Source organism: Mus caroli, chromosome 2 (genome assembly GCF_900094665.2).
Source record: "Mus caroli chromosome 2, CAROLI_EIJ_v1.1, whole genome shotgun sequence".
Lineage (NCBI taxonomy): Eukaryota > Metazoa > Chordata > Mammalia > Rodentia > Muridae > Mus > Mus caroli.
Genome location: NC_034571.1, coordinates 72,581,013 through 72,605,679, shown reverse-complemented (window position 1 = coordinate 72,605,679; position 24,667 = coordinate 72,581,013). Strand labels below are relative to the sequence as shown.

General features: G+C 43.6%; 1 protein-coding gene across 1 annotated transcript in view; it reads left to right on the top strand.

The window, feature by feature from the left end:
• The first annotated feature begins 931 nt into the window (after positions 1-931).
• Positions 932-24,667, top strand: part of Znf385b (zinc finger protein 385B) — a 385,123-nt gene continuing 361,387 nt past the window's right edge. The window contains exon 1 of the mRNA XM_029474268.1: positions 932-983. The gene's annotated coding sequence lies outside the window, so the exon portion shown is untranslated. The remainder of the gene's footprint in view (positions 984-24,667) is intronic.

The window sequence follows — 24,667 nt, the reverse complement described above, 5'->3', positions numbered from 1 at the left end:
GAATTATTTATGGTTCTGAGTGAAAGACAAGGAAAAACACAGCCCCGTCAGACCACACTGTCCTCACTTTGTCCCAAGACCCAGCCATGTGGGGCCTTTCCGGTGTGAATTCTGGCAAGCCAACTTTGCTCCATCATTAACTCCCTTTATGGTTTTAGCCTGTTTCAATTCCCTACAGCGGTGTATACTGCTGGCTGTGTGCTACGCCTCAGTGTTTCTGTTATTGTCACGTGTTGGGTGTTGGGATTCTAGGACCCAGTCTGAGGAGATTGTTCAGTCAGTAATGTCCTTGCAGTACAAGCATAAGGACCGGAGTTGAGTCCTCCAGCTTGAACATGGAGACGCTGGATGCAGTGTTGAGTGCTGAGGTCTCTGGGATTTGGGGCTTGATGGACAGCAGGTCTAGTTTAATTGCTAAGCTTCAGGTTCAGTGTAAGACTCCGTCTCAACAAATAAAGTGAGAGCAATGGCAGAAGACACCTATAACCTCCATACATCTGCTCATACCTGTGCATGCCTTACACTCAATCCCATGCACACAGCTACACACACCCATGATGAACAAATACATTGACTGTTTGTGTCTCCAGAAGAAAAGAAAAGCACAAAACCTTCAAACCCTCACTAAAACCAAAAGGCGTTCCTAAAAGTTGATGTCTTGGAGCCAGTGAAAGCAAGCCTGCATTTGGTTTGATCTCAATACTATTTGGAATTTGAGCTTTGGTGACCATGCGGGCTTCAGTGACAGAGACAGAGACTACCAGGACTATTGGATGCTCGCAGGGTCTCTTCCTTTCCCTGCCTCTAGGCTTTCCCTTGTCAGCATTCTGGGAACTGACATTTGTTCTGTCTTTGTGGGTTTTGCAGAAGGAAATTATGGTCTCCTTTCTCTTCGGCTTCTTCCCATTATCCATTTCCACGGTAACTGCCAAGGGTCCAGATGTGATGGTGTGCAAACTGCTGCTGCCCTGGCAGAGACACCTGTAAGTCCTTCGGGTCCTTGGAGATTTTCTTGCTGTGTAGGACTTACACAAGCAAGGTTTAAATTTGCTGAGCATTCAGTAGGCTCTCAGATCTATTGTCTTCCTCTTGTGCTACAGTGGAGAAGGAAGAATAGGACGTGCTCTGTGCTGTCGTTGGCAAAGGGGATCAAATCTTTAGGAACAGCTGATCATTGAGATCATGTTTCTGAAAGATCAGAAACTGTAGCAAAGAACTGTTTGGGCCATGTAACAATTCTCCTGGGTCTCCAGGGTATGCATTTCAGTATATTCATTTACAATTCAAATGATAGAATTGTTTATGCTGATGTAGGTACATATATAATAATTAGCCCAAGTGATACTGGTCAGTAACAGTTAAATTTCAGCCTTCACTCTGATCAGCATCTCAAAACCCAACAGTCCTGTTGTGTTAACTCCCAATCTGTTTTCAGAGGCAGGAGGTGTCATAGGCCTATAGCATAGTGTTTCCTTGTTATAGGGTCATTCTGTGATTGAGTCTTGTATTCAGTCTGCCTCATGTCTCCCCCGATGTCTCCTCTTCTTCCTCCTTCTTTTAAAAGATTTACTTATTTATTTTATTTATGTGAGTACACTGTAGCTGTCTTCAGACACACCAGAAGAGGGCATCAGATCTCATTACAGATGGTTGTGAGTCACCATGTGGTTGCTGGGAATTGAACTCAGGACCTCTGGAAGAGCAGTCAGTGCTCTTAACCACCGAGCCATCTCTCTAGCCCACCCAAGCCCATGTCACCTTCCTTCCTACACTATACAGGAAGGCTCACTGGTAACTGAAGCGTAATTTGTTAAATGTGGATATGTCCTCTAGAAATGATAGATCCAAGGAGGAGGAGAATCATTCAAGGATACAACATCAAACTTTACAGATCCCAAGAGCCATATTACTGATCACCTGGCAAGCTTATTTTCTAATATTAAGGGAAAAAAATGTAAAAGGAAACATCTGAACTGCTCCATAGGAGTAATTATGCAGGTGGCTTGAGGACACCTCTGCAGGATGGGGTTTTAATAGTCTATAGGGCCTGTGCCTAATTGGGAAGGTCATGGAACTCGCAGGGCCTCTCTGGCTCTCCCCAACCACTTCTTCTTCCCTTTCAAGATTTCTGATGACCAGGCACATTGGGGTCAGAACTCCTTATGGGCAGAAGCTGTTCCAAACAGATCAATTTGATGAAGGGCAGGATGGAATTTTTGTGAACCTCCCTAATCCCTGTGGCCGCTATCTCTTAACCCACTTCAGTGAGAGGACTGGCACAGGCCCCACCATCTGTGTCACATAAGATGGCTTTGAACAGGCATGGCAGTTGCCCGACAACCCTGAAAGGGTGGCATGTGGTTACGGAAGTAGATTCATTTTCTGAAGCTCCAGCAGGCATGATCAGATTCAGTGGGCAGGGATATAGGGAGACAGATTTCAACTCAATACGAGAAAGTACTTTCTAATGATTCCAACTTTCCAATAACAGTCTGTCTGCCTTGAGTTTCACATTCCCTTGAGCTGAACAGTGAAAGTCAGCAGTGTGTGGATCAGTCACCAGAAACCAGAAGCAGGATGGAAGGAGTTCCAGGGTTGAGTGGAAACTCCGCTGAGCTGGCCTCTGATCTGTCCCCTTGGCATAATTGTTCAGAACTATTTGCATATTGGTTATAGACAGGGGCAGGAGGATGCAAGAAGGAAGCAGGAGCTGTTTCTAGACTCCTTAAAATAAGAATGATCATGCCTTCCCCCAGTTCTTAGCACATGGCATTTACTTAGCTCTTGTGCCATTGCATCAAACGATCTCATTTAGCAACCCAAGAGTGCAGATTCCAGGCTGTTATTCGTTAGACAGAATCCCACAACTGATTCCTGCCGTGCACACAAGGTCAAGCTTTACAACCATCCCCAGGCTGTAAGCAAGCAACCTTGCTTAAACGTCCTTGAGAACCTTTGCGTGTTTCATACCACTCTCTGTGCTTCTCATATGCTGTTTGCAATAGTAGATCTCAGTAGGCGTTGTCTTCGTTGGTAAACCACCCATCTCGCTCCTACCCTAAAAGAAATACCTGGGATGAGTTTTTATCCTCCAGGTAAGAAAGCAAAATGCTGCAGCACTCTGCTCCCGACTCTAACCCTAGTCACATCCTAATTACCTCTCCCATACGTTCCATCTCTGAAGACAGGGAAAGACAGAGAAAGGAATGAGGCCTGAATCCCACCCCACATCAGATTGGGGAGATACCCGGATGCAACACCTTTGGTTTTCCCATGGATCTGTTGCCCTCTGTGATCCTGGTGGTGGGCTGGGCTATCTTTTCTGTTTCCATGACTTCAGAATTTTCTGAGAAGACAGGATGATGCTGACGAGACCCAGTCCTGGGTAGAGCAATCTGGGAAGTGCAGTGGCAAAGAGTCTGTTCCTTGTGGTCTGACTCATCCAGATGAGGTCCCTGCTGCAAGGCCCTGGGTAACACAAACATTGTGAAGCAGAAGAGTCCTCTAGCGTGAAATCAGTGTGTCACCTATCTCGTAGGATTGGAGACTCAGTGAGGTACTCTATAGGGAGTGTTTATCCTGGGCCAAATAGAAAATGAACAGCTGAGAAGTAATTGTTGCTAATAGCTGGAAACTCCCTTTTCTTTCCTTCTCTTCTCTCCAACACCTGGAAGTCACACACACAAGTCCCGAGGAAGTTTCCTCAGTTCATGCCAAGTCCACTCTTGTTGAATGTCATTCATCCTCCATCTTGACTTGCTGGAGGAAAGCAAGATCCCATTTTCTGATTCATGCTACTCAGAAAGACGAACCCATTTCCCAGTGGCTGGGGCATTATATTTATTCTTGCATTTGTGTAGAAGACACATCCATGGTAGCACAGAGACAGGAAGTGGGGGTACGATTGTATCTTGATATCATATAATGTATCACACCCATATCATGATTCCTTTGTTTGCAAAAGCTTTGACAGAGCGATGGTGACACAGCAGCTCATAGACACCTTATAAAAATTTATGAAGTTTGGGTTGTAAAGAACACACTGCACATACTGAGCAGTCACATTTCTTTTTAAAATAATTGCATCCCTAGGCCCATTGTTTCCACATCACCCATAATAGAAGTTCATTCTATGGCTAGACACCTCGCCAGCCTGTGAACTTTATATGGGCTCTTGGCAAAGGCTGATAGTTTTATGAGATATGATTTTTCTCATCTTACCAAATGAGATTATTTGAGACAGCATCCCTGGATATAAAAATTCCAGTGCTGAGTAAAGCAGTACCTTGGAGACTCTGGGCATCAGATAGCAGGGTGGCAAGGGAGCATAAGAAGTCAGCCCCCAGAGCATTTCTCTTCACACCGCTCCTTCACGTATCCTCTGTGTGGTTCTCAGGACCACCTCCAGGCCGTCTGCATCTAGACTGGCTCACCTCATGTGCAGTTCATCTTCTGTCCGTGAACCAGCTCTTATTTATAGAACACTCTTCTTTTCGTGAGGTCTTTTCTAGAACCGTGTGGCATTGTCCAAGCCTGCTGCTGATCATATGGCAAAGTCTAGGCTACTGAGAATATAGTCCTCTTGTTGCAAAAACATACTGTTAAGAAGGTACTTAATTTAGTATAGGTTAGAACAGATAACTCCTACCTGCAACACAAACAGAGGCCGACTGAATAAGTCAAGAGTTCTTTCTTGGGTCTCCTCTGAGAGGTCAGAGGCATGGACTGATACTAAAGTCTCTTTACTCTGTCTCTTCTGCTTCTTCTATGGGAATTGCTTCTTCATGCTATCTTGTTGTCAACACTCCTTTGATCCACAGGCACCATCATCTGCTGGTGCAAAGCCAAGAGTGGCTGAAATGACTTGCAAGGGATTTGGAAGGCAAAACCAAACCAAACCAAACCTTAGGAAGATTTCTTCCAAGATGGAGCTGAGGGGGTGACACGGCACTAGGAATTAGATGCAAAGTTTGCAATCCTGTTTCCACTCTCTATTATTTGTGTGATGTTGGATACTTTTTCTATACTACCTCTTGATTTTGTTATGTACAAAACAAGCAATAGGGTAAGTTAATTCTTAATGGAAGACTCCAACTGAAGCAACATACACAGGGCCCATATGGGCCCGCCCCAGGTCTTCTGCATATATGCTATAGCTTTCATTTGCTACTTTTTACCAGTTGGACTCCTGAATGTATAAATGAGTGGGTCTCTGATTCTTGTGTCTGGTCTCAGGGCTCTTCCATTTCTCCGTTGGCTTGACTTGTCCAATCTATATGATGGTTTTCGTTTTATCTTATGTTATTTCCTCATGTTTTCTGTTATCTGCTAGAAGCTTGTCCTTTTCTAATGAGAGAAGGAAGGGGCATAGATCCGGATGGGAGAGGAAGTGTGGATGAATGAGGAGGAGTAGAAGTAGGGACAACTGTATTCAGATTATAGCGTATGTGAAAAGAATCTATATTTTAATAAAGGGGGCAAAAGAGAAAACTATAAATTGTTATGTGTGTAGACATGGAAAACTACCCTCTCTTTCTCTGTACAGTTGGATTTAAGAAGTGGATGCCTTGAAGATCAGCCAGTGGAATGTGAGCCTAGGAGAGTCTGCTTGCTGGCCTCCAGTCTTTCTGGATTTAGCTGTCTGCATATCCCAGTGCTGGGACTGTCAGCATGTGTAGCCTTGCCTTGCTTTTATGTGGGTGCTAGGGCTTCCAACTCAGTTCCCTTTGCATGTACCTCACGTGCCCTGCTACTCTGAGCTCTAGCTGAAGGACTTTCAGAAACACATCTGTGTAGAAGGCCAGGTTACTGGTCATGACTTGGCTAGAGCAGACATGTGGAGTAGTGACTTACTGGAGAATGTAATGACTTCCTGGAGAACATAAAAGTAGAGTGGCAAGCAGGGCCCAAGGTGGACAGCTGAAGTGCCAACATTCATTTCATTGTATATAGGAGAAGGGGTAATAACTTTCACCTTCAGTTGTTTTAAAGATGGTTGAGTAGTTGGCTAAATGTGCTCTCCCTCTCCCTGTCCCTGTCCCTGTCCCTGTCCCTGTCCCTGTCCCTGTCCCTGTCCCTCTCCCTCTCCCTGTGTGTGTGTGTGTGTGTGTGTTAGTATGTGTGAAAATATGTATGCTATGTGTCATGGATCCACACTTAGGCATATGTGCATGCCTGGATGAATGCGTGTGCAGGCCAGAGGAGGATGCAGAGTATCTATTTTTCTTCACCTCATAATTAGAGATGATTTCTCTCACTGAACTACACAGTTCAGCATCTTGGCCCGGCTAGCTGGCCTCCAGTCTTTCTGGATTTAGCTGTCTGCATATCCCAGTGCTGGGACTGTCAGCATGTGTAGCCTTGCCTTGCTTTTATGTGGGTGCTAGGGCTTCCAACTCAGTTCCCTTTGCATGTACCTCACGTGCTCTTGACCCTTGAGCATCTCCTAAGCCCTTACTAAACTTTTTCAGGGTGCCTTCACCTGCATTTATTCATTCCGACGCTTTCGACTCCCCTAATATGGCTGGTGATTGCCTTTCTTTCTTGCCTGTCTGTGGAAAGGAAGAGTTCTCGGTTAAAGTTCTGAGAAGAACTAGCCCATGCCCAGGGCAGCACAACCCCATGTGGTAAGAGCTGCTGTCTCATGGAAGCAGTTAGGAGCCCAGCAGCTTAGACTCATGGATCAGTCAGTTCATACCTCAAGCCTCTTGGGTCGGAATCTCCACTTTGACCTTCCAGATGGGTCATCTAGACAAGGGCTTCTGAGAAGTAGTGATTTTGAGGAACCCAGTACCTCCACTGAAGACTTTTCTCTCACATATCATTGGCATAAGGTGAGCCCATCCGAGTTCATTAGGGGAGGTGGAAAATGCGCTCAAGTGGCCACAGAAGAGCTTCTTGGATTATACACATAAAATACAATCAGAGGATGTTTCTATTTCTTTCCACACTAGCAGAAAATGCTGTGTAGAAACACTCATTAGAGAAGCAGGCTGGGGGATGCTTTTCTCACATCAAGACTTCATCATTTAGCTCCTTCAAAACTCTCTTTGAATGTCACCACCTCATATCAACAGATTCCCACCTGAAAACATGCAAAGTTAGCAGGGCAAGCAGGGAACGTACCTTGCAGATAGCAGAGTGCCTAAACCAATTTGAATTACATTTTGGAACTCAGTTTCTGACACAGTTTCAGACAAGAAGACTGCTTGACCACAGTCTGATAGCTGTTGATCTCAATTCTAAAATAGCCATTCTAGATGTTTTGTAAGAATATGGTTTTGAGATATAAACTTAACTGAATAGCATCAAATTTTGAACACAGAAATTCCTTAATTACTGATTACTTTTGCAGTTAGCAAGTCAGGAGGTCATTTTCCATGTCTTCTAAAGCTGTCCCCTATTTTGTCTTAGTACAACAGAGGAAAAGATGTAATCTTAGAAGAGAATATGTGAGACATTATCCTTTATTGTCTTTCAGAAGAGCAAGTTGACTTTGAAAAAGTTCCACTAGCCCGAAGCTTGACAACTCGTGATATTGTTAAGATAACTGAGTGAACAGGGACTATAGCGATTCATTTTGCTCTGAAAGCGCCCAATGCCATGGCGTAAATAAAGGGACAGTGGATAAAGTTCCTGCATTTCTTTGGCAGTATCTAGGATCCTCTAGTGAGCACTCTCATGTGAATCTGAAGAGGCCATGTGTGCACATGATGTTTTGCGCATACAAGCCAGGACAATGGAACATGAGCCGCAGCTCCTCAAGAACATGACATAATAAACAAGGATGCCTGTGATCAGATAAACCTTTTATGGGGGAAGGAATCATGCCCTTTGGATGGCGGCCTGATCAGTGATCTCTGGTTCCATCAATTTAGGGGCACTTGCTCTCAGGTTTACAGGTAAAATAACATTTTTATTCTGTCTGAAGACTCTCAGTCAATCCGCCTCACTAACCACAGCCTAGTTCTGGTTGAAAATTTTTATTTCTTGAGGCTGGCTTTATATTATGCCACATTGTGTACCACTGCATAAATATTAGCTTTTATTTTGTATTCTTGTTGTATTCTCTCTGATCACCTTGTTTACCAAACAAAGGAACTGGAACAGGCTGTATGTTTAAGTAAATCTGTGTCAATGATTTTCTGTAGGGTATACTATATAGAAACCATTTGAGAATGGATATACTGATCCATTCTTCTGAACATGAAATACACATGATATTGATAAATTGTGCTGTGTTGTTTCAGGCCATTGATGAGTTGGCTCTGGAAGCAGGCTTGGCTCCCCCATTTCAGACTCAGATATCTTTGTCTCAAAGTGTCTTCCTAACTAAGAAAGGGAGGGAAGGGAATAGTGAAACATGCCAAGAATAACAACGTTGTGTTCTTGGGAACAGCTAGATAGTAAGCCATTTCCAACAGAGGTAACTGTTATGTATTCCATGATATAAAAACGCTTGCAGCGAGAACAGGGAGAGATGGGAGGTCAGCCATGGCAAGCTCATCTGTGGAGAGATCAGTCAGACACTCCACCTGACTGCCTCGGTTTCCCCAGCTGACTCCTACCAGATGCTTGTAAGCCGCAAACTTGATGGTGTTACCTTTGTTCACCTGGTCTTCTCTAGTTACCTGCTGGATGCTGTGAACTGATCTGATAATGTTTATGCTATCTCCTAGTTGTTATTTGTTCCTTCACTTTTGCTTGCTACGTACTTAAGACCTTGACTTGTTCAAAACCAGAAGTACGACTATCGTAAGCTTCGCTCCAGACTGTACCAAAGAGCACCTTGAAACATTGCCACCTGCAGAATTTGGGGATAGTTTCTGTGTTGAGGTGATCAGTTGCATCAGAGATTATCTTTATGTATAGAGAGTGTTCAGACTCCCCACAGAAGGAAGGAATATCCCATGTAGATCTGGATGTCACCAAGACAAGGTCACGGAGAAAGATGATGAAATAGCTAAAGTCTCAAAAATGGTTCTTCAGTTCAGTTGTTTATAGACATGACCACTCATGAGGTAATTATTATTTTACACAGTGCTGTTTGTATTAGGTTTTCATTTACATTCTGAGAATGATGAAATTCGAGATCAGTCGTGGTGGGTTTTTTGTCAGCCCATTGTTAAACATGCTTTGTGCGTTTACATGCCTACAGAGTTAGAGTGATTCACTGCACTTCTTACACTGATAGGAAGCCAAACGGTTGTACTCCTTATTAAAATCTTCCTCTGGCCGAACAGTTACCATGTGTTTATCTTCCACTTCCCTTCTCTTTGGTTCCAAACCTGCAGAGATAATAACAGCAGTAGCGAGCAGAGGCCAGGAGATGCCTAACTGTGTATGCTCGTATTTTAAGCATTTAACACGAATCATTTGATAACATGTTTTAGACACTGTCATCACCACCATTTACAGGTAGTGAAATGGATGTTTCCATTCTTGAGGAATTTTAAGTTATAAAAATATAATACCTGCCAGGACACAGTCTTGAACTTGAGGCTCACTGATTCTGAACACTGTAAAGAAAGAGCAGAAAGGAATTTTGAGATCAGATATTCCAAATTGTTATTTTTATAGTTGAAGGCACAGGCCAAAGAAATGTAAAAGTCCTCATTGGTGGGTCACACAGACAGCCAATGCAAGAGGCAGTTTCAGCTGGTGTTTTTCAAGGAGCGTGAAGCCATTTCAGCCCATCTAAGTGGCCAACTAGGACTAGGTGTTTCCTCCGGATCTATCTCCCATAACAAGGACTTGGAGCGCCTTGTACAGAGTTCTGAAATAGCTCCCACCAGAGTACTGTCTCCTTGTTGGAGGTTAAGAGGCATTTGTGTAGCTAGGAAAACAGTACAAAAGCTGCTCTATGTAGGGTTGTTATGTTTCTGGCTGTTTGGTTCTAGTCAGACTTCCACAAAGCAAGTCCGGCTAGGGAATTTTCCATGTCTTCAGGACTCCTGGTCCCTTTAAAGTGGACCACATCCAGGGTGAAGCCAGCCCGCTCGCTCCCTTTGTTCTTTTCTTAGTCCACTCTCCATGTCCTCCCTCGATGTGGAAGGTAGATTGAGTTTGACAGATGGAGAATCAGCAGCAGTCTTGATACTGACTGCCAAATGGGACCAGGGAGGAGCTGTTCTGATGGACCGTGGCACTGAACTGAAAGAGAAGAGACATATGCACGGATGGAGACAATGGATGTTGAGCCTCTTGAGGGCATATCAGTATGTCCTGTCACTGAATGAATGCATTCACAGTTTAGAGAAGAACTTGATGAGCAAGATGCCCCTACCTAATAGTTACCTCTATGGGATATCAATCAATCAGCCAGTCATCTGTCAAGCCATAAAGTGAGTAGCTCAGGCAGTATTTAATTTGTAAAGTAGTTCTTCAACATACATGCATTTCCTAGTTATATATATTTTATTACTAGTGCCTTCTGACCGAAGCACCAGACTTATTCAGTAAAAGTATGAAGAAGCCGTCGTTCAGAGAGATACCAGGCAGGTAAAAGAGTGCTTACTTTGTTTGTTTGTTTGTTTAGTGATATGGCTGTGTTTTATTCTTTGTCCTTTCCCAACAAGTAGCTAGGCCTCCCAACCTCTGCTTGCCTCAGGGCATAGGTTTGTCACTGAGAAGAAGCGCGGGTTGCCCACACTGGAAGAGACTGGCTGTAACATTCTAGGGTCCTTGGAAGGAGTTATCTGCATGGGGACCTTTGGGGAAAACGTCAGAGTCCACCCAGACATGTTCCCTTCTACTGTTAGTAGATCCTTTAAGGCACCCCAGGCACCCCAGTACTGCGAAAGGACTTGAGTTTGCGGACGTGGGGCTAGGCAGAGAATGAAACGCCCTAGAAGACCGTGGGTCCCTGTTCTTCGTAGAGAATTCCAAAGCATGCCTTTCAGGACTGTCAACACCAATGTCTAGAGAGAATGCTCTTAAAAATTAAAATCAGAGCAAATTTCGCAGCAGAGGACCGCTTTAAGGACTCCCCCCCCCCCCCCGCAGACAATGGAGAAGAGCTTTCCAAGGTGAAATTGTCAGTCAAACTGTGATGTTGCCAGCCCCACAGTGCCAACCCATGTTCCTGGGCAGGGACCATAAATGTATCCTGAGGTCCCTGTGAGCAGATGGAGGGAGGGGCAAGGGCTGCACACGGGGAGCCTTGACTGCCACCTGGTGGAGTTTCTTTGGCCCCGTGACTTTCATAGAAGCATTGAAAAGCTTCCACATAAAAATCTACACAAAAGCACAAAGTCTAAAATAGATAACACAGAAGCAGGCCACAGAGTCTTATGCTGGGCCCTCCTCACATACCTTGCATTCTTTACGTGTCCGTGGGACCATGGCTCTCTAGACAGTAGAAAACCCTTTTCTGATTAGTTTTCACATCAAACAACCCCAGCGGTGGCAGTATGAAGGCACACTAAGGGGGCAGAAACAGGGAAGATGTGCAGGACGCAAAGAAACAAAATGTACTGGAGATAAATTCCTGAACACAAATTGTTATATAAAAATAACTTATCTATGTTCCATGAGTTTCTGTTTTGACTGTGAAACTCCTTCGAGTTGAGGCTGAAAATTGATTTATAATTCATTGTCACACTCCCCTATGACTTAGATTTAATCCCAGGGGATTATATACATAGTAAAGGCCACCTAATTATTCAAAACGTAATTATATATTTACTCATTTAATTGCCATGGTAATCCTGCATGTTGTATACTGCTGTTATCTCCGTCTTAGAGATATGGGGAAACTGAGAGCCAGAGAGTTGAGTCACGTCCAGCGCTTGAACCTGAGTGGCTTGGCTTCCAGTGCTCCCTAGTTCGGAGCGCTTGTTTTCTTTTCTGACATCTGCAGTGTCAGGGCACCTGCCGGAGAGCACTGTTTGTCCTTGAGATGACTTTTGCCACCGAGGTTTCGTGTCGTTTCTCCTTGGCCTGTAGGACATCATCCATTTGGTCACTCTGGACTCATTCAGCTTCTCATATCTACACCTCGAAGGCAGGATCTCTCTGGCGCTGTCTATGGCTACTCAGACCAGTGGGTTTCAACAGGGATTCTTCCTGGAGGAGACATTTGATCAATGCCTAGAAATATTCCTGGTTTTCACAGCTGGGGGTGTGGAGAGGAATGCCTTCTAGACACCTGATAGACAGAGGCAAGGATACTGGTGAACATACCACCACATACAAACAGCAGCCCCATAACAAGAATTATCCAGACCAGAAATGTCAGGGTGCCAGTATTGAGGAATGTTGCATAAACATGGGGTTGCATTTCCACAGTTTGATTTGTAATGTGCCTTTTTCCCAGGGCTCTTACTTGCTGGAAGTCATAGGTCCTCTTGGTTGGTAGGTCCCTACCAAGACATCTAGGGCTCCAGTTGCTTTTCTTCCTATCAAGGCTCAGTGCATGGATGTGGACAGCTGGACATCGGGCCCTTCCTGGATTAGAATTCTCGGTGTTTGATCAACAACCCCTGCACCCTGACACTTCTTCCTTCTGTCAAGATGGAGTATGCAAAGGTTTGCTCCAGTCAGGTGCCCATGAATTCCCTTTCCTAATGTTTGAAATTCCCACCAAAAGAATTGATCACTTCCCCCCACTCCCTTTGTGCTATCCAAAGCATTTCCTGGAGCAACAAATATAAAAAAAGTCTACGCCGGAGAGCACTGTTTGTCCTTGTGATGATTATTGCAACTGAGGTTTTGTTTTGTTTTGTTTCTTATTGGTCTCTAGGACATCACCTATTTTGTCAAAGAGCAATGTTTTAAGGGAGTTAGAGAAAACCCTGAGATTGCTTACGTCAGCATTTTGCACACTGTTTTGAGAGGGACCCACTGTTTTGCAACCTGGTTTCTACAAATCAGGGTCACTTGTTGAATTCAGCCTGCTCTCCCTAGGAACTTACAATTCACATGAGAATTCTTTGAAGCTCAGGAAAATAAGCTACTTAAAGTTGCATATCCCAGGGTTTTACAGGGGTATTTGGCAAGAAGCCTTCCTTTTTCACAGAACCCTCCAAGTACAGTTTCTGCATAGTTTGGAAATTATGGTCTGCAGGATAAATGTAACCTTTATCAACTCATTGTCAGCAAGAGGAGGAAACACTCTCAAGTTATTGAAAGTCAGATTCAATAGTGCTGGGTGAATGATGGGTTACGGCAGCAAGAAATCAGGAGAAATCAATGGGACAGTATAGAAACCTCAAAATTGGAGGAGAAAATTTCATATCCCTTCTTCTGTATCACCAAGTATAGGGCAGCAGGGATTGGAACAGTGTAAGCCACAGAGTGATGCTACCGAGCCTCTCTCTCTCCTGGGTTATTGCAGCGACTTTCTAAATGGTCTCCCGTTTTCACTCTTTACTTCATCAGCTGATCTCAGCTCTGCAGTGTTACCAAAAATATGTTTCTAAAGGAAAACTCGATCATGAGATTGCTCTGATCAAACAGCTCAGATGGTTCAAGTTTTCCCACAGACAATCCAGACTCCTTTGCAGAGGGCTCAGAGCCTCTTGTCAGAATTGTCCTGAATATAGATGTAGCTTGATGTGATGAGATATGTAAGTGGCTCTTCCTTAGCAAGATCGTGCCATGCTCAGCCAACATCGATGTGCCCTAAAGGATTCATGGCACAATGCAGGCAGTACTGGGGCACCTGCTTCCAGCCTATGTGAATTCTCTTGATGCTTTAAAATACATTGAAGGAAGCTAGAGAGATAGTTCAGCAGTTAAGAGCTCGGGCTGCTCTTGCACGGTACCTGAATTCCATTCCCAGTACCCTCATGGCAGTTACCAGCTGCCTGTAATTCCAGTCCCAGGTTCCTGGATGCCTTCTTCTGGCCTCCACAGCCACCAAGGGCACACATCAGTTTCTGCTTGTGTGGATAACTTTAGTCGGATCTTCTGGGTCTGTACTCAACTTCTTCCTGTTGTCTGCTGGGCTCTGAGAGTTCAGTCCGCCACCTAACTCTCCTACCCTCTCCCTCCAGTTTAGTTTTAGTTAAAGGTAAATTTGGCAGGAGATAGGAAGGCAGAAGGCATTAAGATCAGGGTGTTAGTTCCCTAGATCTTTCTCTAGAAACATTGAGGGCTCTCTTGGCTCCTGTGAATGTCACTGCACCCTGCAAGGCAAGGTGGTCTCCTCCTGTTTGCCTTCTGTCTTCGTTTTGGGTCAGGGCAGTTGCTCCTGGAGCATCCCTGTGTTTCTTCCACATCCTGATTGTGTACCTGTACATAATCATTTAGAAACAAACCCTTTCCAATTCTCCCAATTCAGAACTTATATTTCTTTCCAGTTTGGGATCCTAACCGACACATTTGGCCAACCAAAACAGAACTTTTAGTGCCCGTAAATGACCAAGATTTAAATGATAAACAATTGAACTGAGCACAAAATATCTGTTTTGTATTTTGCCTAATATTTCAAACATCATGAAACTACAAAATGTAAAATTACATTGAAAAGTAACTAAATAAGGGCACTTCATTTTTCTAATGTGGTCCATTGACTGGGAAATATTTCAATTCATTTTCTAATAAAAATTAATGAGAGAAGGGAGGAGCTCCACCTGCTCACGGTCCTCTCTGGTGAGCTCACAGGATGTGCACACGGTCCTCTCTGGTGAGCTCACAGGATGTGCACACGGTCCTCTCTGGTGAGCTCACAGGNGGATGTGCACACGGTCCTCTCTGGTGAGCTCACAGGATGTGCACACGGTCCTCTCTGGTGAGCTCACAGGATGTGCACACGGTCCTCTCTGGTGATGTCACAGGATGTGCACATGGTCCTCTCTGGTGAGCTCACAGGATGTGCACACGGTCCTCTCTGGTGATGTCACATGACGTACACACTGTCCTCTCTGGTGAGCTCACAGGATGTGCACACGATCCTCTCTGGAGATGTCACAGGATGTGCCATGGTCCTCTCTGGTGATGTCACATGATGTACATATGGTCCTCTCTGGTGAGCTCACAGGATGTGCACACAGTCCGCTCTGGTGATGTCACAGGGTCTTGAGCTTTGGCTTGATCATCTAATAAAACAAAGTGAACTTTTAAGGGTACGCCAGACTCTTTGAGAAGGTTACCCCTAAGCAGTTCTCTTCTGGAGTCAGATGTGACTTCATGAAAACTCTGCAGAAAGGATCCAGGTAGGAATTCTGTGTGTTTTCTCTTTAGCCTTTTTCTAGTATCCAGTCAGTATTCTTTAGGTTGGCACAGGTTTGTGGCACGAAAGCCAAAAGATCATGTTCTAGACTGCTGTTTATAGTAACTTCCATCTCTTCATTATTGGTTCAAATTATACCCCCAAACATGCGTGTTTGATAATTAGTGAATCTCAGTTTTTATGACTCTAGTCCTGTAAAACATTCCCATTAATAGATTTTTTTCAGAGATGCATGAATAGTACTCAAATATGACAGACAAGAAAGACTGATATTTCTGATGTATTATTATCTGTGTGTGTGTTTGTGTGTGGTATATGTGTGTGGGGGCTCATGTGGGTATGAACAGATTTTGTGTGGGTTTTATATATACACACACACACACATATATATATATATATATATATACACATATACATAGATTCATGTAAGTGTACACTTGTGTATGTATGTATGCATGTATATATGCATGTATGTATGTATGTTTACATGCCAGAGATTGCCAATGTCTTGTTCTTCCTCTGTATCCCTCTGTCTTAGTTATTTGAGGCAGTGTTTCTCACTGAACCTGGAGTTTACAAATTCTCCTAGTCTGATTGGCTAGGAAATCCAGAGATCTTCCAGAGATCTCCCCAGCACTGAGATGGCAGGCATGTGCCTCCAAACATATATGTTGGTGACTCTTAACTTCCCGGTTCTCGTGCTTGTGTGGAAAGCACCTTATTAGACTGAGCAGTTTTTTCACTCTCACCTTTAGTATTCGTATTATCTATCTTTTGCTTATAGATCTAGTTGTAAATAATCCTTGATCTTTATTTCTCTGCATCCAGGGTTCTTTCTTTTTCTCTAGGACCATATTTTGGAAGGGCAGCGTGATATGCACGTCCTTTGGCTTGGCAAAGGGGGGGGGAGAAGGATCCCTGTGTATTGGTAACGACACTGGGCAGAGGGATAGCAAAGGAAGGCAGCCCCCACTACTTGGTTACCAGGAAGCAGGGCAGGGTGAGCAGACTTGCTGAGGTATCAGGGTTACATGATTAGGAAAGGTCCAGATGACCTGGATATGTGGCTCTTACTCTGTGGTGCCTTTGAACCTTCTGTTGTTATCAGTGCATAGGGTAAAGATTGGGAAACGGGCTGGGGAACCCTGGCCTGTGTGAACAGGACCCCTCACTTTGTTCAACTCTCTGTTCCACAGGAAAGGTCTTTATTTTATCCTCTGGAACTTGAGCCAGAAATACTGGTGAATTACATTCTTAAAGAATTAATAAGCCGAGAGTGTATTTTCCTCTTACGATTTTAGTTTCTTTTAGCTGTGATTATAACTTAGCATTAAAGCTGATAAAATCCTGAATGGACGGTAGCCGCTGTGAACACGTACTTTTTGGTTATTTAATAATTGTAATAACACGTCTCTTCGTTTAAGTTCCTCACCTGGTGTTTATACCATGGTTGTTTTCTTCATGTCAAATTCTAAACCTTGTTTTATATTGTAACCATAAAGAGCTTCAGAGGCAAGTCGTCTTCATATCTGGTATGGTGTGTAAGGTGTAGCTCTTCTCCTAGCGTGAAGGCTGTGGTGAGGAAGCAAGGATGAACTGTGTAAGCTCACACACCCTCCCGGCGCCTTCCCCGTGAAGCGGCAGATCTGGAATAGAGTGGCCACCATGAGTCAGCTGTCTCTTCAGGCTCTTGTCACCAAAGTCACCGACTTGCTTAATGACCTTGGCCCTCTTGGTCTGACTGCATTTTTGTCTCTCTGCATTTCTTTCTACTCCTTGGCTTCCTTGGACATACTTTGGGAGGGGGACACAGTGGGCATCCTAGTAAACAAGTCAGGAGTGACTGGAAAACACAATTCACAGACAGTACCAAGAGAAACATCAAGACCCAAGTACATTTTAATGAAGTAGTCCAGACTAAATGCTGGAAATTCATTCCCATGTACACATTCTCCTTGTAGATTCTTTTAAATGGGAAGGAACAGTTTGAGCAGGTTGGCAGCTTTTGGAAAGCCTTTGCTTTATCAGCTTGGAAGTGATTCTATTTTTTTTAAATCACATTTTATTGTAACTCAGTTTCTGGTGCCTCCAAATGCAAAATTATGTGCTCAGCTGACCCTTTAATTAGCTCTCATTGTGTCTCACATGATTTATAGCCCGGTGGCACACGTGTAAGAATGATATATGATTTAATGAACTAGAAAGGCAGAACAGGGTCCCAGTGATTGCTCAGTGCTTCCTTCTGGCTAGAGAATGGAGCGGCCAGGGCTAGGAAAGCCACAGCCCTGTCCATTGCTTCCCTGTCCTCTCCAGGACAACAAGGCCCAGTTTTCTGTGGCTTATGAGTTTTTGCAAATCTACATTTGTTCGCACAAGTACGCATGTGCACGCGTGCGCGAGCGTGCGCGGGCACACACACACACACTGACATAGGCATCTTGAAATAACCGTTAAAAGGAGCGTGAACACCTTCATTTTATTGTTTTAAATACAAACATCAGAGATGAGGCAACACGAGTTTAACCTTTGGGGTTTGGCTCTGGTATACCGCAGTTGGTCAGTTCGATGTTGGTGGAGCGTGTTAGGCAGTGACAGAGATGCTCATCCAATAGTGAGTGAGAAATAGGATCCTTCTTAGAGCAAAGATAACAAATGATAAATCACCTTTGAACTCCCTTGTTTTAAAGGTTGAACTCATGGTTTTCTTTGAGGCCTTTTCATCGATCCCATTGGTTAAGGCCACCTCTCGTCCTGCTTCCTTTCTCTCACACCGCCCCCCCCCCCCTGCCACTGTCTCTGTGGCTAAATCCTTCAGCACATGAATTTTCTATTTTTTCATTTATGCTTTTAAATTGGGCTATGAGATAGTAGGCTGCCATATGGCTTTTCGTTCTCCCTTCCACTGGGTTGGTCCTCCCTTTCCATCCCCCCCCATTTACCCCATAATCCTGTGTTCCTCCCTGTTCAAGCCTTTTTGCCCCCAACATTTCACCTCTCTACTTTTGTTGACCTATAATCTACTGTATTTTTTCCTTAACATGCCCCTGAGAGGCCCTCTTCTAGTCTTCTGGCTTCCACTTGTGATATAAATTAAATACAGAAATCAAAGATCCCAAGTGTGTGTCAGCCCAGGAGGTAAAGCACACACATGGTCACGTCTGACTCCTGCCATCTTTCTGGTGAGTGTTATGATGAGCAACCTCATGAATTTGGTCACATTAGATGTAAGAGGAGCCATTTGGTGTCGGTCTTACTGTGAGCTTATTTATTGTACTTCACATCACATCCTCAGTGCTTGTCCACGTTACTGTATGGGCAGAATTTCCAAGAATGAACAGAAAGAACAAACCCTACCAGTCATAAGGAATAGAAACAGGAAGTATGAGAGGGTATCTGGTAAGAACAGAGAGAGCAGAGAGTGTGGGACCCTGGTGGCCATGGTGACGGAGTGCCAGCAACTATCAAGAGTTGTTAGGAATTTTGCCAAGATTCCCAGTGCCACACAGGACCTGTGTCTCATGAGCTTAGTTTCTGCTTTGCCATTATGTCTAGGGACTACCTAAGTAATTCAGAATACAGAATTCTGACACCAAAGCAGGTAAAAGTGTCCTGTAGTCTTGAGGGTCGCCATCGTCCTCCTGCCCAAGTGTGGGTTTGAGACACTGAGGATGGACGGGAAAGTTACATGCACTCTTCTTGTGGGCTCACCAGTTGGCTGCAGGTTGGCTTTCCTGCTTTACTCTGTGTACACACACATTCACATTTTGTGTTGTGTTGCTGTACCATGTCAAAGTCACTTGCAGACCTGACATCCTGCCCATAAATACCTCAGCATGTGACTGATCATGGATGGAATTCTTTCACCATACAGGGCTTTTCTTCCTTCCTCTGCTCTGTAGACAAATTTCTAATTTCCCAGATAATTCTAGTGACGCTATTTTAGCGGATGGATTGTCCTTTATCTTTGGTTTTCCCTAGCTTGGAGTAAGCCACTGCCCCCTTTTGTTCGTAGGAGTCTGAAGGTTTTGAAGAGAATTGAACAAATAAACTTAGCTCTCTGAGAAGACTCTTTACCATTGGTTGCCTCTGATGTTTGTATTGTGAGTAGATTTCACTGTAAGTCCATTTGACAAGATTGCCCTGTAGATGATATGTCTTTAACATACATAGTCAAGGGCTCATGAGGTTATCACATCTAGTGTTCTTTTTAAACTGTCTCTCTTGTTAAAGGCGCATCTGCTTCACTTCTGTGTGAAAAAGGGTATCTTTTTCCCTTTGCAATCAATAAATAATCTGTGGAGACATCATGAGACTAAATATCTTGTTTCCTAGTGCCTTCCACCTCTGCTCTTTAGCACCCACATGCACTCATCTCTTCAGGGTTGGCTACTAAGGTGGTGATTTGGCAAAATGGTGACTTGCTGTTTGTCTTCCTCCCTGTGCTTAGTCATTGATCTAAATCTTGTTAGGGAAAAATGCCCCTCTCTATCCCTGCCTTAAGACTATCAGGATTTTTTTTATATTAATCCATGAAGTGTTTATTAGCTGCTACCATGTTATATCCTGGTGTTTGAATGAAGCCGAGTTTCTAACAGTGCTTAAGCCTTTCCTTTCCTCTCCTCAGCCGGGCGTAGGTGCTCAGGCTCACTGTACTTTCTCAGCACCAAACCAGCAATCCAATCAGTGGGGCCTCAAAAAAAAAGGGTTCTGGTTTCTTTTAGTGCAAAGGGTATTAGGAAATGAACATCTGGGAACTAGATGTGTTTATTCCTATTGTATCATTGCTTCAAGAGTGAATGTATCCTTAGATTTAGAACTGCTCAGTAGACAGAGCTGGCAGACAGGCTCTCTCTCTCTCTCTCTCTCTCTCTCTCTCTCTCTCTTTCTCTCTCCTTCCCTTCCTAACACCCCCTCCACTTCCACGTACCCTGTGTGTAAGATCTGGGGCCATGAGTTCTCCCTGACACTTCTCATTGTCCTCTGCGATTGTAACATTGTTTCTCTCTGCCCTGCAATATTTATTTGTATCTCATGTCACCTACAGAGAATCTGATTCTATTATGAACATATTAATATTTACTCATATATGACTATAATAATCCCCCTCCACAATGTTGGTATTGCTGCATCAATACCAGTATCGATAGTAACTCATGGAATTCAAGATCTTCCTACCCATCTCTTTGTCCTTGTCATTTATTTCATTGAGGATGAGAAGTTATATTTTTGTTTTGAATTGTCTGAATTATTTTTAATGTAATTATATTTGATATATAATTAAGTTTGTTTCTGTTTGAACTAAGTTTAGTTTCTTATATATATGTATATGTATATATATATATATATATATACACACACACACACATACACATACACATACATATACATATATATGCACACACACATATCTAGAGAGAGAGCATGCCTGTGCATGGTGCATTTTGGTGCATGTGGAGGCCAGTTGACAACCTTGGGTATCACCTCTCAGGTACCACCCATCTTGTCTTATTAGACAATCTTTTCTTAGGCTGGAGATAGATCACCAAGTAGGGTAGACTGTGTGTCCAGTAAATCCTAGGAACCTGCTTGTCTCAACCTGTCTTTGTCTCCCCAGTTCTGGAATTACAGATGTTTGATACTGTGCATGGGATTTTTCTGAGTTGGGTCCTCATGATTGAGGGCTGACACTTAACTGAGCCATTTTCCTAGCCTTAAATATAACCTTTAAAAATCTGTAAAATTAACACAGGTCAAAAGTGAAAATCGCCGGGCAGTGGTGGCGCACGCCTTTAATCCCAGCACTTGGGAGACAGAGGCAGGCAGATTTCTGAGTTCAAGGCTAGCCTGGTCTACAGAGTGAGTTCCAGGACAGCCAGGGCTATACGGAGAAACCCTGTCTCAAAACAAAAACGAAAACAAAAACAAAAAACAAAAAAACAAAACACAAAAATGAAAATCACATGAAAAGATTTATTTAGCCGAGGTGGTTGTACAATCCAGGACTCAAGAGGCCGAGGCAGGAGAATAGCCACGAGTTGTAGGCAGCCTGGGCTAAGTAGCAAGTAGTGCGCCAGTTTGGGCTAGGGTGGTAGTTAGAATGTCATTGTCCCATGCCCTCACCATAATCTCAGGAAGTTGATTAGTGATCCCCAGCTGGTAGTGTAGCTTGTCTAGGTTTAGGAGGTGCACCCTTATTGGAGGAAGTATGCCACTGGAGGTGGGCTTTGAGTTTTCAAAGCAAAGGCCACTCCCAGGTTGTTCTCTCTGCGTTGTGCTTGAGGTTTAAGACGTGAGTCCCTAGCTACGTTCTCTGCTATCATGTGACATTCTGCCATCATGGATCTAAGCCCTGGAACCACAGCCCATGCAAACTCTCACTTCTAATAAGTTGTCTTGGTCATGGTGTTTTATCACATAACAGAAAAGTAACCAGTACATATACATAGCAAGAACTCTGTTTAAAAAAGAAAACCAAAATAAAGAAAAGTACATTGAGTACTGCTAAGTTTTAAAAACTCATAAGTCATTTTTAGCTTTAAACTCTCTTGAGACAACATTTTGCATGTCAACATCAATGAATGACGTAATTTTGTCAAATGACATAATGGCAGTGGTGTGTTCACGCTGTTAAAAGCATGCACAAGTAATACTTGCTATTTAGTGGTTAAACTTTCATACTAGCTTCAGCAGGATATTATGGCTTAGTATTTTTTGGCTGTTTCTCATGTGTACCATGCCTTAATGTGTGAGATCTGAAATCGTTTCCAAGAAAAATCAAGTGATTGTCTTGTTTATATGATTTTGTTTTGGTGTATTCTGAAATACTCAAAATGGGAGCACATTGGGGAAACAAAAGATTTAGAACTAAAAAAAAATATGTAAATGTTCAGATGTGTCCGGGAAAATTAAAATTGCACGAAGTATGCAATTGTTTGAATATACCATGTGTGGGCCTAATTCTAAAATAACCTTTAAAATCTCTTCTATGATAATATTCATCTTTGCCCCATACAGAGTAATTTCAGGAGAACAAAATGTTTCTTCATGAAGGTAATATCAGTAAAATTATTTCAGCTCACAGGATGGTTTGTTTATTCATTCAATGAAAATTAATCACACTCTGTGCATGTCTTTGGGCCTTGATTATTTTCTCTGTGAATGTGTCTCACTTTAATTCTTTTAGTCTTTAATTATTTGTGTGGATTGTGATGATTTTTATAAGGTAGTAGACATTTGCAGTGGTAGCTAAAGTTGTTAGCCTAAATAGCAGGTCAGCTGCTGTGTATTTTGGGGTGGCCAGGGTGTGAATTAGTAAGCTCTCAGAAGTGAGGCAATAGGTTATTAATTCTTTAGCTTTTCTTATTTGGTATCAAGGTGCGTTCGTTAATAGAGGCACAGAGCAATACTGAAATGTCAGCGAGAGTTTCATCAACACAACTCCCTGCCAGACAAGAAGCACAACAGTCAGGACAAACCCCATTCAGAAGGTGTGCTCCGTCTGCTCAGTGTCCTGCCTGATTCTGGAGAATGAGAGTGGCTTTCTTTTCCTAATGTCTAACTTTGTCTTTTTTTTTTCCGAGACAGAGTTTCTCTGTGTAGCCCTGGCTGTCCTGGAACTCACTCTGTAGACTAGGCTGGCCTCGAATTCAGAAATCCTCCTGCCTCTGCTAACTTTGCCTTTTAATGTCTATTTACAGTTTCTTCTTCTCCAAATCCCAAATGGAAAGGTTTATGGGTAGTAACACTATCCTTTTACATACAGGTACTGACCCTGGGCTGGTAAAACTCCGTTGTCATATATAGCACGGCCTGGAAGAGCTGCATCAAGACTACATTTAAAGAGCAATATGAACATTTTGTAGCTTATAGAGAACTTCAGAGAACATGCTGGGTGGTTGCCCAGCGCAGTCGGGGCATGCTATGCGGGGTTGGGTGGTGGGGTGGGGGTGGGGAGTATGTAGATGATGGAAGACTCTTTTGTAAACTGAGCCGAAGCTCAAGGTCTCCTCTTCCCCTTGGGCCTCCTTCGATAACTGAGCAGACGGAGCTCACCTTCTGAATGGGGTTCTGCTTCTTGTCTGGAAGGAAGCTGTGCTGATGAAACTCTCACTGACATTTGGATGTTGCAGGCAGGCAGTCTTGCCTACCTCAAGATGAAATTGCACACAGTATCATAATTTATTCATGCCTTATGCCCAAACTATTTCTCTGTCATAAGAATTAATAATCTTCTGGAATCCAAATGCATGAATCAGAGAGCTAGCAAGCATCTGAAGATTATTTCTTTTCTTTGTTAGCCTCTTTACAAACCAACACATTGAGGCAGATGTGCTTGGCACAGAACTGTGGAGCTTGCCCCACAACCTTGGCTTCTCCACTTCCTGGCCTCCTGCTCTCGAGATTGGCCTCTGCCTATCGCTTGGTACTCCTGAATTTCCCTCTTCCTCTTCCCCTCCCTGCGTTCCCCCTTCTTGCCTTTCTCTGAAAGAGAATTTGAGGAACTCAGGCCGCAAGACCATTTTCATCTGTCTGCGTGGAAGCATACTTTTGCAAAACAAGAGACCCTGCCCTAATTTCATTCAAGGAGTCTGTATGTACAGATGACACTACATATAAGAAGGTAATTTAATCAATTAGCCCATTTTCATGCATTATTTGCAAGAGTATTTAGGAATCCCTGGGAGATGTTCATTTAGACATATTAGCTCTTCGGTCCTTCTTAGAAGGGGGAACAAAATACCCATGGGAGGAGATACAGAGACAAAGTGAAGGAAAGACCAACCAGAGACTGCCCTACCTGGAGATCTATCCTATGTGGTTACCAAACCCAGACACCATTGTGGAGGCCAAAAAATGCTTGCTGACAGGAGCCTGATAATAGCTGTCACCTGAGAGGCTCTGCCAGAGCCTGACAAATACAGAGGTGGATGCTCCCAGCCAATCACTGGACTGAGCACGGGGGTCCCCAATGAAGTTGTTAGAGAAAGGTCTGAAGGAGCTGAAGGGGTTTGTAGCCCCATAGGAGGAACAACAATATCAACCAACCAGTACCCCCAGAGCTCCCAGGCACTAAACCACCAAAGAGTACACATGGAGTGACCCATGGCTCCAGTTGCATATGTAGCAGAGGATGGCCTTGTCAGACATCAATGAGAGGAAAGGCCCTTGGTCTTTGAAGGCTTGATGCCCCAGTGTAGGGGAATGCCACGCCTGGGAAGTGGGAGTGGGTGGGTGGGTGGGTGGAGGAACACCCTCATAGAAGCCGGGGAAGGGGTGATGGGATAGGGGGTTTTTGGAGGGGAAACCAGGAAAGGAGAAAGCACTTGAAATGTAAATAGAGAAAATACCTTAAAAAATGTCCCAGGTGGGGAGGATTTAGACACCCTCTCAAATGTATGCCTGACCTCAAAAAAAAAAAAAAAAAAAAAAAAAAAAAAAAAAAAAAAAAAAAAAAAAAAAACATATTAGCTCTTTGCTTCCTCTGTGAACTAT